This window comes from Erpetoichthys calabaricus, chromosome 2 (assembly GCF_900747795.2).
Source record: "Erpetoichthys calabaricus chromosome 2, fErpCal1.3, whole genome shotgun sequence".
Classification (NCBI taxonomy): domain Eukaryota; kingdom Metazoa; phylum Chordata; class Cladistia; order Polypteriformes; family Polypteridae; genus Erpetoichthys; species Erpetoichthys calabaricus.
The window spans coordinates 191,791,361-191,807,026 of NC_041395.2; positions in this window are offsets into that span (position 1 = coordinate 191,791,361).

Sequence of the window (15,666 nt, forward strand, 5' to 3'; positions counted from 1 at the left end):
TTAAGTGTAATTGATTATCTTGTGTTACACAATAATGGTTTGGAGGCTAGGTAACTTAATGTGTGCAACATCTAATTCAAAAGCTAAATGGAAACAGAATTCTCACAATTATGAATATTCAAATTATGAACCTCAAAGGCTTATTTATTTCTCCAGCATGTGTTCACAGAGAAAAATGCTTAGAACAGATTGTAATTAGTTCATTCATAGTGATATGATTAATAGAATATTTCCCTGTACACTCTCCCTTTAATATCCTACAGAACCATTATGTATGATCTCATTAGTTGTATCTGTATATTTATATTGTTTAATCCTTATAATTGCTGGTGTCTATATACAGAAAATTTAGAATCATTGGATCATTATCACTGAGCTAATAGCTGATTGCATTTGAAATTCAGCAAAATTGAAACTAAATTTTAGTTTGTCATACTCTTGAATTAATTGGTCTAGGCCAGCGCATATGAAATTTCATATTGGTTTGTATCATCTCTTGAATCAATATTTGCTGCCTACAGTCAACCTCCAATTTTAATTTTGGAAGTCTGGCTTATCCTAGAACAGCCCCTAGAATTTCTGCAGTCTTGAGAACTCAAGTGTTTGTGTCCTAACGAACTTATTCATAGAAGTTTTAAAAAAAAAAACCAAATGAACAAATTGGTATCAAGTGATTTTAAACAATTGAGAACTAATTTACAGAGGATTGAAAAATGGTAGTAAATCAATTAATTATTATTTTATATAATGTCTTTCACAACTGGCACCATCACAAGCCCAACCCCCCTAAACAACTCACTTTCTAACCCCTCCACAGATTTTAAACTGACTATAACTATAAATTTGGCATATTGTTTAAAACATCAACTATGTGCAGGGTAAAAGTAATTTTTCCAACACTGTTCACAGACAGATTATTTCACTTTTTACTGACTATACCAAAAAATTCAAGGGGGTCACAAGTTTACATACTCTTTGTTAATATTTGGTAGCATTTCCTTTAAATTGTTTAAGTTGAGCTGAACATTTTGGGTAGCCTTCCAAAAGCTTCTTGCAATAAGTTGTTGGAATTTCTGCCCATTCCCCCAGAAAAAAACTGTGTAGCTAGGACAGGTTTGTAGGTCTCCTTGCTCCTTTCAGTTCTGCCCACATATTTTCAATTGGACCGAGGTCAGGGCTTTGTGATGGACACTCCAATACCTGCACCTTGTTGTCCTTAATACTAGAATCCCTGAAGCCTACAAAAAAAGTTGTAATCCTGGGCCACCTTAAATTCCCTTGCACCTCATCAGTGTCTTTTGTTTTGCAAATGTGATTTATTTACTTATCTTCCTACAGTGTAAAGTCACAAGTAGACTGCAGAGCTTCCTGTATGTTTTTATTCTATAATAGTCATAATAATAGTTGCTCACTACTCAAAACAGTAAATGCATGAAGAACCTGGAGTCGAACCCGCTACCTCTCAACTTGGAGACAGCAGTTCTTACCTCTACACCATCTAAGCCGATGTCTGGGTGTTGTACTCTATTCCAATTTCTTTTATTTTGGTTAAATTCTAGATAAAAATGCACACTTGTTATGTTATATCTGTGCCTTTTGTGAAAGTGTTTATTTAATATTTGGACTTCTGTCTTCACACATTATACACTTCAGTCAACAGACCGAACATGTCTCCTTCCTGAATGGCATTATGGCTGTGTGGTTGCATGGCATTTATACTTGCATATTATTGTTTGGACAGATGCATGTGAAACCATCAGGCATTTGGAAATTGTTCCCAAGGATGAACAAGATATGCAGATGTCCACAGTTTTTTTCTTAGGCCTTAGCTGATTTCTTTTTATTTTCCCATTATGTCAAGCAAAGATGCAGTGAGTTTGATGGTAGGCCTTAACGTACATCCAAATGTTGACTCCAGTTAGGCTAATGGGCCATCAGAAACTAGCCTAAAGGCTTTTCATCATTTTCTGGAATTTTCCAAGCTGTTTAAAGGGCACAGTTAACAAAATTTATGTAACGTTATGACCCACTATAATTATGATATGGTCAATAAACAGTGAAATTCTCTGTCTGTAAACATTTTTGGAAAAAATACTTAAATGATATCCCAAATTTATAGTTTCTTAGTTTAAAATCAGTGGAGGGGTTAGAAAGTGAGTTTTAAATAACTCACCCTGAGTTTATGTAAACATCTAACTTTCAACTGTATGTATCCTATTTCAAGGGCCCTGAACCTGAATGGCAACCTGGATATTGTGTGTGTAGAGTGTGTACTCTCGCTTTCTTTTATAATGCTAAGACGTGTGTTATGATGATTGGTGATTGTAAACTGCCCCAATATCAGTTTGGGGTTTTGTATGTAAAGTGAGATAGGCTGGCCTTCCATGCTGAGTTGGACCTTCCTTTAAACTACTACTGTAAAGATAGGATCAAGCTCCCTGCAAATCAATAGTGGAATATGCTGATTCAGAAAGTGAATGAAACAAGGTAATGGTCAACTTTAGAACCCTTGCAACCTCCTCATAAATAGCCTATACAGCATTTAAAAATAATAAATAAGTAATCTATTAAAAAGCCAAAACTACCAATAGGTGCTGCTATCCAGATGAGAACTAGTTTATGGCGATTGATTTTTATATTTAATGGAAATTGTGAATGATCGATTCTTGTATGTAGTGTATTTTATTTAATAACTATTGTTTATTGTATTGATAAAAGGATTATACTATAATGTGAGCTCCCTATTTAACAAATGTTATTTCAGCTTTCCAAACTGTAGACCACTTCTGTAGCTGGCGTCTTTATATTGTATAGATAATTCTAAATCATGCCAAATGTGAAACATAAAAATATAAACTAAATATACTATATTCCCTAGATTAAAATAGAGAAAGTATTATAGCAGTGTCTTCAAACCCATAACTTTAATATTATTATATCATATATATATATATATATATATATATATATATATATATATATATATATATATATATATATATACAGCGAATCACTTTTTCCACATTTTGTTATGTTACAGCCTTATTCCAAAATGGATTAAATTAATTTTTTTCCTCAGAATTCTACACACAACACCCCATAATGACAATGTGAAAAAAGTCAATGCACCTTTGGCAGCAATTACAGCCTCAAGTCTTTTTGAATATGATGCCGTAACCTTGGCGCACCTATCCTAGGCCAGTTTCGCCCATTCCTCTTTGCAGCACCTCTCAAGCTCAATCAGGTAGGATGGGAAGCGTTGGTGCACGGCCATTTTAAGATCTCTCCAGAGATGTTCAATCGGGTTCAAGTCTGGGCTCTGGCTGGGCCACTCGAGGACATTCACAGAGTTGTCCTGAAGCCACTCCTTTGATATCTTGGCTGTGTGCTTAGGGTTGTTGTCCCGCTGAAAGATGAACCGTCGCCCCAGTCTGAGGTCAAGAGCGCTGTGGAGCAGGTTTTCATCCAGGATGTCTCTGTACATTGCTGCAATCATCTTTTCCTTTATCCTGACTACTCTCCCAGTTCCTGCCGCTGAAAAACATCCCAACAGCATGATGCTGCCACCACCATGCTTCACTGTAGGGATGGTGCCTGGTTTCCTCCAAACGTGACGCCTGGAATTCACACCAAAGAGTTCAATCTTTGTCTTATCAGACCAGATAATTTTCTTTCTCATGGTCTGAGAGTCCTTCAGGTGCCTTTTGGCAAACTCCAGGAGGGCTGCCATGTGCCTTTTACTAAGGAGTGGCTTCCGTCTGGCCACTCTACCATACAGGCCTGATTGGTGGATTGCTGCAGAGATGGTTGTCCTTCTGGAAGGTTCTCCTCTCTCCACAGAGGACCTCTGGAGCTCTGACAGAGTGACCATCGTGTTCTTGGTCACCTCCCTGACTAAGGCCCTTCTCCCCCGATCGCTCAGTTTAGATGGCCGGCCAGCTCTAGGAGGAGTCCTGGTGGTTTCGAACTTCTTCCACTTACGGATGATGGAGGCCACTGTGCTCATTGGGACCTTCAAAGCAGCAGAAATTTTTCTGTAACCTTCCCCAGATTTGTGCCTCGAGACAATCCTGTCTCAGAGGTCTACAGACAATTCCTTTGACTTCATGCTTGGTTTGTGCTCTGACATGAACTGTCAACTATGGGACCTTATATAGACAGGTGTGTGCCTTTCCAAATCATGTCCAACCAACTGAATTTACCACAGGTGGACTCCAATTAAGCTGCAGAAACATCTCAAGGATGATCAGGGGAAACAGGATGCACCTGAGCTCAATTTCAAGCTTCATGGCAAAGGCTGTGAATACTTATGTACATGTGCTTTCTCAATTTTTTTATTTTTAATAAATTTGCAAAAATCTCAAACTTTTTTCACGTTGTCATTATGGGTGTTGTGTGTAGAATTCTGAGGAAAAAAATGAATTTAATCCATTTTGGAATAAGGCTGTAACATAAGAAAATGTGGAAAAAGTGATGCGCTGTGAATACTTTCCGGATGCACTGTATATATATATTATATATATATATATATATATAATGATGGCTTTTTCACTACTTTAACAGGCATTATTTTGTTTCTCTAAAATTGTTTTTGCAAGTTTTAGCACAAGAAAGTATAGTTTATCTGAGAAAAGTATTTACTTGATATTTACCAAAGCCAGTTAGTTGCCCATAAGTATGTGTTTGAAGGTTTCCAGAGTGCTTTGCAGTGTAAGTAGTGACTTGCAGGATTGGCTTATAGTATAAATCAGAACTTGTATAGAAGGTAGTATTGCTCATGCCAGCTGCAATTTCAAACTGCCTACATATTTGTAATATATGAACCTCTAGTCCCTAGTATCTTCCAGTGAAACGGCATGATATTTGCATGTTAGTGTTACATAACACTTTGCAAATTTAATTGTGTCTCCATGGACTTTTCCCAAAATAATTCAGATTTTCTCCGGTCATCCAAAGACATCCAGGTTTTGTTGATGGGCAACTCTAAAATGGCCTTATGTGAGTGGGCTGGCAGTACAAAAGAACGTGATCTGAAAAGTGCCCCTGCCTTTTGCCCAGTGCTACTGGGATAACCTTCAGCTCCTGTGAGAGTTCTATACATTGGAATCAGTGGATAGGGAAATGAATAAATGTCAAACAAAGGTTCTTGTAGAAATGTACATAATTATAGAGAAGGTGCTGTATAAAAACCTGAACAAAGAATTTAATCAAGACCACAAACGGAGACAGTGATTAAAAAATGAAAGGTAAAACTCTTTTAGGATTTTTACTGCTTTTCCCAAATACGCTTAATCACAAAGAAAAAAGTTGGTGAAAATAGTAAATGTACAGGTATTGTGTAATAATTCTATAATTTGACAAAAAAATTGTGTTAAAATATAACAATAAATATAATAAAATATAAAATATAATAAGGAAGATTTTTTGTTTATTTTTTTTCTGAACCTATATATGTATCATTATACAATATGCACCTTCCCACTTTCTTCTGTTTAAATGCATTTTCAGTTGGAGTTTTGGAGAAAATAGGAGGTTGACTTTCTCCTTGGCCCACACAAAAAACAATTAAACTTGACATTTCCCATTTTTAAGTGCATATACCCCATAGCACGTGCACACAGCATTACCAATTTACAGCTCTAGGCAATGCGGTGCAGCCTTCAAGCAAATTAAAAAAACAATTTTACACAGCCTACACAAATTGCTTTCCCAAGCATGACTAGTTCAGTAAATGCAAAATATCTGCAGAACAACACACAAAAACATTGATAAATTTTTTTAAAGAATGTTTTTCAATTGAATGCTTATTGAAGTTATAATTTAGTTACAATATTTTCCATCAGTGTGCCCTAAAATATCAGTCATTTAAAAAAGTAGATCTACAAGACAGGGACAAGAATTGCAGCATATAAACATTTAAAAATGATTGGCCTGTAAACTACCCAGAATGTTTCCTGTATTGGCAAGAAAGTGTACTTTCAACTGTAAGAAGATGGTTGGTTAAGTTAGTATAACTGGACTATTATTTTAAACTTTTGTGGAATGTTGATGAATGTTCCTACCTTACATTAGTTAGATCCCAATAAAGCTTTTCATAGAGTTTACATGTTATTTTATTGTGTACTTCCCTGATCTTTAAATTAACATTGTTTGAGTTAGTTTGTGCGTGTCTAGCAATGAGAGATGATTCCCTGCCTTTTATCCATTGTTAGTAGGAAAGGCTTCAGGTTCTCTTGTACTTTGGAATATTGAAAAAATGTTTTCAGAAAATGGAAAGTTTTACTTCTCTCTTGGAAAATGATAAGTAAAGGACAGGATCAATTTTACTATCAATAAATTCAATGCCTTTTAAAGAAGTTTTTAGTGGCATGATGACACATGAAGCAGTATTTCCTCTTTGCCGTGTTGTGATTCCCAGTTGCAGTGCCTTCTGTGTGGACTATGCATAAACTTCTCATGTTGCTACCCTCATCTCCTATAATAGTCCAAACACTGCTGGCCAAATGATTATTCTATAACAGTCCGGTGAGAATGGATGAGTTCATTGAAATAGTTAACTGAATAAAGTGACTGACAGCTTTGAAAAATGTCAAGCTTTAAACATTTTAATATACAGTAGTTTGTTTACTACCAAATGTGAAGCACTATGCAGAATTTAGCATCAGGCCTTTCATTTTGTTACCAATACAGAATTCCAGTAATAAACATTAACCATTGATCTGCACTGTTTATTAATCACTTAAATGCTGTCTACTGCTCTTGGAGCTAAACAATGCATTACAAATCTACACACCAGCATAGTCTGAAATGGCAGTGTAACATGAATTAAAGCAGCTGGCACTTTGCACATTTGGCTTTCAAGAACTAAATCTTATGTTCCTCATGTAAATATATCAGTACAGACTCTATACAAATAATCATTTAAAAGAGATTTAACTGAAACAACTGCAACTTGCATTTATACCCAAGCAATCTGATTGGGATCAATAGTTAACTCACAATGCCTTATCGTATTTTAAGTTTCACAAAGTGCATGCTTAGCTGCCTAAATAATAATAAAAAGACTATGTATATTTTCTTACTTGTGTCTTTTGCATAAAGTATCACAAAATTAAATGCTTGGATTTTCCAAATTATACAAGCAGTTATTGTTTCTTACTATGGTGTAAAAACTGAAAGATTTCTATGAACATCTTACAACAGTTTAAAGCACTGTTATAGAGAAAGAACAGGTCTCCAGAAACTTGAAACAATCATGACAGAGACATTTTTGGTATTGAGAAAGAGATAAAAATGTTTTAATATAATTCTACAAATTAATTTTCTTTGGGAATATACAGTACAAAAAGAACTAACTTGGGAAGTCTACTTAAGGGAAGGTGGTTTTACAATGCATTGTACAGTACATGCTCCACTTTTTACTGATTAAAGGGGTCATTTTCAGGAAATTTCTGCTGTGTCCTTGTAGAGTTCTGTTTTAAAAGAAATGTGATGTAATTAATCACAGTACCCTTTTCCGGTAGCACAAACTATATCTTACTATTCATGATCAAGAACTGTAATACTACTGTGAATATTTCAGTAGTTAAATTTTTGTTTCCAAAGCATTGCAGCTGCAATGCTTTATAGTATAATATGGTTGACAATTGTGATATGCTACATATAGTATATTTAAAATAAGATTAAATAACACATTTAAAGTGTTTGTATATCTTTGCACATGGATGGGTTATGCAATCAAATAAAGGAAAATAAAACAACTTGAATGTGTCTTTATTTCATTGTTTGCATTTGTGATTAAACTAAAATGAATCATTCATGGTATGGTCACAGAGAGTACCGTATCACAGTAAATTTGCCTGATAGAGCCTAATTTCAGTTAAGCATGTAATGTCAGCTAACATTAACTAGCAGTTTTCATTTTCACTAAAACTGCCTTCCATTGCATGGACACAAGAAAACAAGGACTGGTATAAGAGTTTTGATGTAAAGGGTTGGCATTCTACCTAGTACCAGTCACTGCAATCGTGATTCCATTCATTGAATTTATTAAAGGGAAGGATGAATGCATAAAGAGTTTAACATTTTATGTTTCTAATATCTTCTCCATTTTTCTTCTATCTTTCTGCCTCTTAATCTACTTCTGATGAAATTAAAAAAAAAAAGATCAACTTCTTCAATCTTTGCTCATAACTTGTATGTTGCAGTCCTGGAATCAGTCTAGTTGTTCCTCTCTGGATTTTGTCTAACTCTTTTTTGTAATATGAATACTAAAACTGTGCACAGTATTCCAAGTGAGGCCTCACTAGTGCATTATATATAGTAAATATACCTTCTCTTGACTTATACTCCACACATCATGGTATATAACCCTAACATCCTGTTAGCCTCCTTGATTGCTTGTGTGCATTGCCTTCTCATTTAGGGGTGCTTTCACATTTCAAACCTCACATTGTTTATTCAAATCTAACATTTTAATTCCTACATGTAATATTTTACATTTATCTACACTAAATTTCATCTGCCATAAATCTGCCCAAGCCTGTATTCTGTCCAGGTCCATCTGCAATAATTCAATTGATATTATCTTTATATATAATACACTACCGTGGCTGTTCAATTGTCTGTCCAGGATTTTAAATTACCTGTAGCTCACAAACCGTTTGAACTATTGACTTGAAATTTGGTACACATATACTACGTGACGTCTACTATCTGCTTTCAGGGTGATGATTGACCTCCAAGGTTAATCCTTTTTTATTTTTATTTTATTGTAGAATCAGCTCTCAGCGGCGGCCAGCAGGGCAGCCGTGTGGCGCATGCGTACGGGTACCATTCTCCTTCACCGTCACTTCCCCTATCTCTTCATATCTTAAATCATTCTTGAGGCAGATTGAAGACTTAAGTGCCAGCTTAAGTGAAAAATAAAAGAAAACGTACTAAGTAATTGCAACACAAACACCGACTTAATCAGTTTTAACGCAAAAAGATGCCGACAAAAGAAGAGAAGAAGTAGGCCGCTAGGGTGGAGAAAAGAAGAGCTACTCAGGAAGCAGCAAGTGCTTCAACCTCTGAGCAAACAAATGCTAAACGTACAGAAAAACAGCATGAAAACTATAAGTGTATTCACCTCATGTTATCGTGCAGTACGCCGTTACTGGTCAATTGATATTACATTATCCACAGTTTCACATAGTTTAGGTTAATCTGCAGACCTAACCAGCCTGATACTTAATTCTTATCAAGATCATGTCAGGGAACTGGGAGGAGGCTTTAAGTTGTTGTACAGAGGAGCAAATAAGCAAGGGAGAAACAGTATAGATATAGTAGCATCCAAAGATGTAAAATATAGTCTTTTTAGTGTGAATAGGAGGGGTGATATGGTGATGAGTGTGTCACGCAGGGTTTTGGTGAGACTGTAAGTAATGTAATTTGTGCATACACTCCTCAGCTTTGTTTGGAGACTGATAAGAATGACATGCTGACGTCATCCTTGTGAATGGAAACGCAACTGATTATTTGGGGCAGTGTTTGATTAATTTCTTTCTTACTTGTACTTGTTCTTGTTTTTTTCATTTAAACTTGTGTCGACAAGGCAGGGCAGTTTGCAGCAGTAGATGACACCGGCAGCTCTGTAAGTAAATAACCAGCATCATAGCAACAAATAGTCAAAAATCAAAAACACAAACAATTCCTTAGTAGGAAAAAAGGCCGTGGCTGACTTCAAAGAGGTAAAAACATGGGTACGTAGGCAGGTGTCTAGTGTTTAGGCGGCAATCAGGCACAAACTGCTGTAGGAGCAGACAAGTAACGACTTGCAGCAGATATGCATTAAGTGAGTTTTGCTTAGTAAGGAGGAAAAAGGATGTAAAAAACTTTACTAGACTGAAAAGTTCTAGGTGGTCAGGAAAGTAGAGCAGGTAACAGAGCAACAGTGGAACAGGAATACAAATGGTGTGAGTAGAGAGCTTTTAAGTAAGGAATAAAAGGGATAGGAGAACAGAAAGAAAAGTTAATCTCATAGAAGGACAAACAACAGTTTTTATTATTTATTTATTATTATTACAGGAGTTTAAGGGAGGGGGCGGCACGGTGTTGCAGTGGGTAGCGCTGCTGCCTCGCAGTTGGGATATCTGGGGACCTGGGTTCGCTTCCCGGGTCCTCCCTGCGTGGAGTTTGCATGTTCTCCCCGTGACTGCGTGGGTTTCCTCCCACAGTCCAAAGACATGCAGGTTAGGTGGACTGGTGATTCTAAATTGGCCCTAGTGTGTGCTTGGTGTGTGGGTGTGTTTGTGTGTGTCCTGCGGTGGATTGGCACCCTGCCCGGGATTGGTTCCTGCCTTGTGCCCTGTGTTGGCTGGGATTGGCTCCAGCAGACCCCCGTGACCCTGTGTTCGGATTCAGCGGGTTGGAAAATGGATGGATGGATGGACTTTAAGGGACCAGAAGGTGTAAAATATTTGTAACAGTTCTTTAATTTTTGGCTGATTTTTTTTTCTTTACCATTTAAGTTAAATCTTTTAATTTTAATTAAAAAAAAAAGAAATTTTTTGCCCAGAATTTGGCCCAGTGAACCTACAGCTAGATTCCAACGTTCTTAGGTTGAATGTTGATGTTAAAGACAGTTCCTCAGTAATGTAAGTTCCTAAGAACTTAAAGGAGGTATAGAGTCAGGCTGTCTCTGCTCTCTGCCTCCTGAAGGTAATGACCATCTCTTTAGTTTTGCAGGTGTTGAGTGAGAGATTGTTCCTAGAGCAATACTCTTGCAGCTTCTGCACCTCACCCCGTATACTCACACTCATCATCACAAGTTATGAGAACTACCACTGTGGGGTAATCAGCGAACCTGATAAAAGTGTTGCTGGAATAATTAAATGTACAGTCATAAGTGTACAGGGCATAGAAAAGTGGGCTCAGTACACAGCCCTGTGGGGAGCCAGTGCTAATTGTGAGGGTGGAAGAGCTGTGGGGATGAGTGAAGAAGTCCTTTATCTAAGTGCAGAAAGAGGGGGAAAAGTTCAAGTTATGCAGCTTATCACTGAGTAAGCAAGGGATTATTGTGTTAAATGCAGTTATAATTGACAAATAGCATCCTTACATTGGTCATAGCATGACGGGATGGACGGTTGTACTGATGGCGTCTTCCATGCATCTATTTGATGTATGAGCAAACTGGTAAGGGTCAAAGGTGGGAGGGAGGCTGGCTTTAATGTACTCAGCAATAAGTCTTTCAAAACATTTCATGAATGTTGACGTCAGTGCAATTTTCTGTAGTCATTAAGGTTATTGATGATTAACATTTTAGGGACAGGGATGATAACAGCCTGTGTCTGTGTCAGTGACAGATTAAATATCTTAGTAAGGACTCCAGCCAATTGGTCAGCACAAGCTTTAAGTACCATGTCAAGTATGCCATCTGGTCCAGCAGCTTTCCTTGGATTCATTGTCTTGAGCACCTGTCTTACTTGAAGTTCCTGAAAAGTGAGCATGTTGCAGCTGGTAGTCGACAGGGGCAGATTGTCTGTGTGCAACCACTTTACCTCAAAGCAAGCAAAGCTATGGTTTTTGATTGGTGTAGAACTGTAGGTGTTTATCAACTGTAACCACATCAATACAGGACTTAATATAGCCTAGTATAGGTTCTGTGTGCTCCTATAAGGCTAATTGTTCCCATTTGGACCATTCTGTGTATGCAAAACAGTCCTTCAGCTGTGAGAGGGCTCCCTCGTGACAGGTTTTGGTAGTTTTTATGGCTGGCTTGAATTTCCTCCAGAGGGGAGTAGAAGCTGAGATGTGGAGCATTGAGAGATAGTCAGTAAAGCCCAGATGTGGGAGAGGTAGGGCTCTTTAAGGATGCTTTAGGTTGGAATAAACACAGTCCAGCGTGTTTTTACCCCTGGTAGAACACTGTACACAATGCACAAATTTGGGGAGCACAGCCTTTAGGCATGCTTGATTAAAATCACCAGCCACAATGTGTAGCCTGGCGGGATAAGTCTGTTGATATTTGTTGATCACATTGTGTAGGCAGGTGAGAGCTGAGCTAATGTTAGCATTAGGAAGGATATAAACAGCAGTAATGATCAATGCAGTCAGCTCCCTTGGTAGATGGAAAGGTCTGCGTAAAGCTGTTATTGCTTCGAAATCAGGAGAGCAATGTGTGTATAAAATCTTACTGTTTGTACACTAGTCACTGTTTATAAATATGCAAATAAATATCCCCACCTTTTTTCTTGCCAGAGTCTCCATTCAAGTCAAAGTGGTAGATGGTGCGGCCAGCTAACTGCGCTACATTGTCCAGAATAAGCAGGTGCATACAGGTTTCTGTAATGATCATCACACAACATTCACGAACATAGAAGTTTGCAGCCATCAGTAATTTCACATTGTCTAATCTGTGGCCGATGGTTATGGCATTTGTGAGCAAAATACTCGGTATTGGGGGGTTATGCGGCTGCTTCCTTAGTCTAACCAGTAGGCCCGCCCGACATCCTCGTTTCTGCTTGCACTCCCAACACTGCTCTGCCTCTCGGATACAATAACAATCCAAGAAGCCCCTAGTAACTTCTTGTAATTTCATTATGGCATTGTAATCCAATATTATGCAAGTGCGTACGACTTTACAGATCCATCTTAGCACACCTTGCACCTATTACAAACACATACAGTACATTAACACAACCAAGCACCAAATAGAGATCCAAGTGCTGCTGTGTCTATGCTTAATGCCATGTCGTCATACCAGCTGATCCAGCACCTCAGGCTCAGGTTGGCTTAAATGTGGTGGAGTTGGCAGGACTGCATTGTCATTAAGAATTGATGAATCTGGCCCAGGTGTCCTTTAGACAGATAGTATGAACCCCTATGGTAGCGTAGGAGGAAACTCCAGACCAGACAAGTAGAGATAGGTGGGTCACAGTCACAAGATGCAAGGTAAAAAGTGCACACTGCCTGGGGGCATCAATCCCAGATATGGAATTGTCAAATCATTTTTAGGTCCTTGCAGAGCTGGACGGTGTCTGTGAAGATTCTGAGGTGGTAGGCAGGCTTGATGAGCCCCAACGGACACCTCAATATCAGTTCCCAGAAAGAAAGACGTAGTGATAGCTAGAGACTCAGTCATTAGGGGGATTGAAGCGCAGGTTTGCTCGCACAGTGTGTTGCCTTCTGGGTGCACAGGTGGGAGACCTTTCTGGAAGAGTTGATAGACTCTTGGCCACAGAGTGGGTGCATACAGTTGTCATTGCCCATGTTGGAACAAACGACATACATAAGAGTAATCTGTCAGTTTTGCAATCCAAATTTAAAGACTTGGGTGCCATGCTGAGAAGCAGACCTGACAAGGTAGTATGCCTATGCCACGCACCAGTCCAGGTAACACTGAGAAGATTAGAAGGCTAAACGTGTGGCTCAAATCTTAGTGTATGGGGAATTGGGACTCCTTTTGGAACAGAATGGGACCTGTTCCATTGTGACAGGTTACATCTGAACAGGAGAAGCACCAATGTAAGTAGGTTAGTTGAAGATTGTTTAAACTAGTGTATTGATGTTAGAGAGTTTAGGACAAGCTAGGTTTAGAAATGCACATGAAGGAATAAAATAGTGTTAAAAAAAAAGAAAAAAGTAATGTAAACTCTAACCCAAAGTTTAAATGCTAAAGTAAAATGAGTAACAAATTAAAAAATAGCTTGTCTTACTGATAGAAGTATTAAAAATAAAACAAGTGAGCTGGAGTTGTATGTAGCATAGCATAAATTATGATATTATAGCAATATACAGAAACCTGGAAAAATAAAAAAGATGGGATACAGGGATACACATTTTAAGAAGGACAGGCAGAACAGAAAAAGTGGGTGGTGGGGTTGGTGTTTATGTCAAAAAGAATTTGAATGCAAGACCTCTCCAACTGGACAATGGGGAAGCATTAGGGATAGAGGCCTTATTTTAGAAGTGTGTTATAGACCGCCTATTGCAGGCAGTAATTTCAAAGCACTTGCAAATAGTGGAGCACAAGAACAGGAGTTTTTACAAGTACCGGTAATCAATTGCTGTTTTTTAACACAGTATGTTAAAGAACCAACACAAGGGGAAGCCTGTTTAGATTCAGAATATGGCAATAATGGAGATAGAATTGAGGGTGTAGAGGTGATTAAACCACTATGGTCAAGTGACCATAATATAATACAGTTCTCAATGTTTTGGAAGAGTGCAGATACAAAGATTAAAACATAAGTTTAACATTGGTAGGGCAAATTTTGAGCATAAGTGGCAAAATTTAAGGAAGATAGATTGGGAAAAGCTTTTAAGTGTGAAGATAGTCGAGGAGCAGTGGAAGAGGTGTAAAAACATTTTACATACTGTATAATGCAGGACAGGTACATACCTACATTTGGAAATAGTAGGAAATTTAAAAAACTCAGCAGTGGGTTTATAATGAGTTGAAAAAGAAGGTGCAAAGGAAAAAAATTCTGCATAAAGCATGTAAGACTAAACACTCCAAAGTGAATTGTAGGGCATATGACAACATGAGGGCAACCATTAAGATATTAGGGACGCTAGACGGCAATTAGAGATGAATATAGGTGAAAGATGACCCAAAGAGATTCTTTCAGTATTTTATTAGTAAAAAAAAGTTAAAGAGGTGAAGTGCATCATGAATAGTAAAGGGAAATTAAAAAATACAGACAGTGAAATAACAGATGCTCTAAACTCAAGATATCAATTCTTTTTTTTAATGTTATTGAATTTATTAAAATAAAATAACATTCTATACATAACATCAATGCTAACATAGAATAATAATAATTATAGTTATATTCTATATTAACATTGATGTTATAAAATATGCTTATAATAATATATATATAAAAAATACTGTTGAGAGTATTATTTTTTACTTTTTAGTACACTTTTTAACTTAATATAAGTGTGGTTTTTAAAAAGTATTTTTTTTATATACAGTGGAACCTCAGTTCACGACCATAATTCGTTCCAAAACTCTGGTCATAACCCGATTTGGTCGTGAACCGAAGTAATTTCCCCCATAGGATTGTATGTAAATACAATTAATCCATTCCAGACCGTACGAACTGTATGTAAATATATTTTTTTTAAAGATTTTTAACTACAAATTAGTTAATTATACCATAGAATAGATAGATAGATACTTTATTAATCCCAAGGGGAAATTCACATACTCCAGCAGCAGCATACTAATACAAAAAACAATATTCAATTAAAGAGTAATAAAAAAGCAGGTAAAAAAAAAAAAAGAGACAATAGCTTTGAATAATGTTAATGTTTACCCCGGGTGGAATTGAAGAGTCACATAGTTTGGGGGAGGAACGATCTTCTCAGTCTGTCAGTGGAGCAGGACAGTGACAGCAGTCCGTCGCTGAAGCTGCTCCTCTGACTGGAGAGGATACTGTTCAGTGGATGCAGTGGATTCTCCATAATTGATAGGAGCCTGCTGAGTGCCCGTCTCTCCGCCACAGATGTCAAACTGTCCAGCTCCATGCCAACAATAGAGCCTGCCTTCCTCACCAGTTTGTCCAGGCGTGAGGCATGCTTCTTCTTAATGCTGCCTCACCAGCACACCACCGCGTAGAAGAGTGCGCTCGCCACAACCGTCTGATAGAACATCTGCAGCATCTTATTGCAGATGTT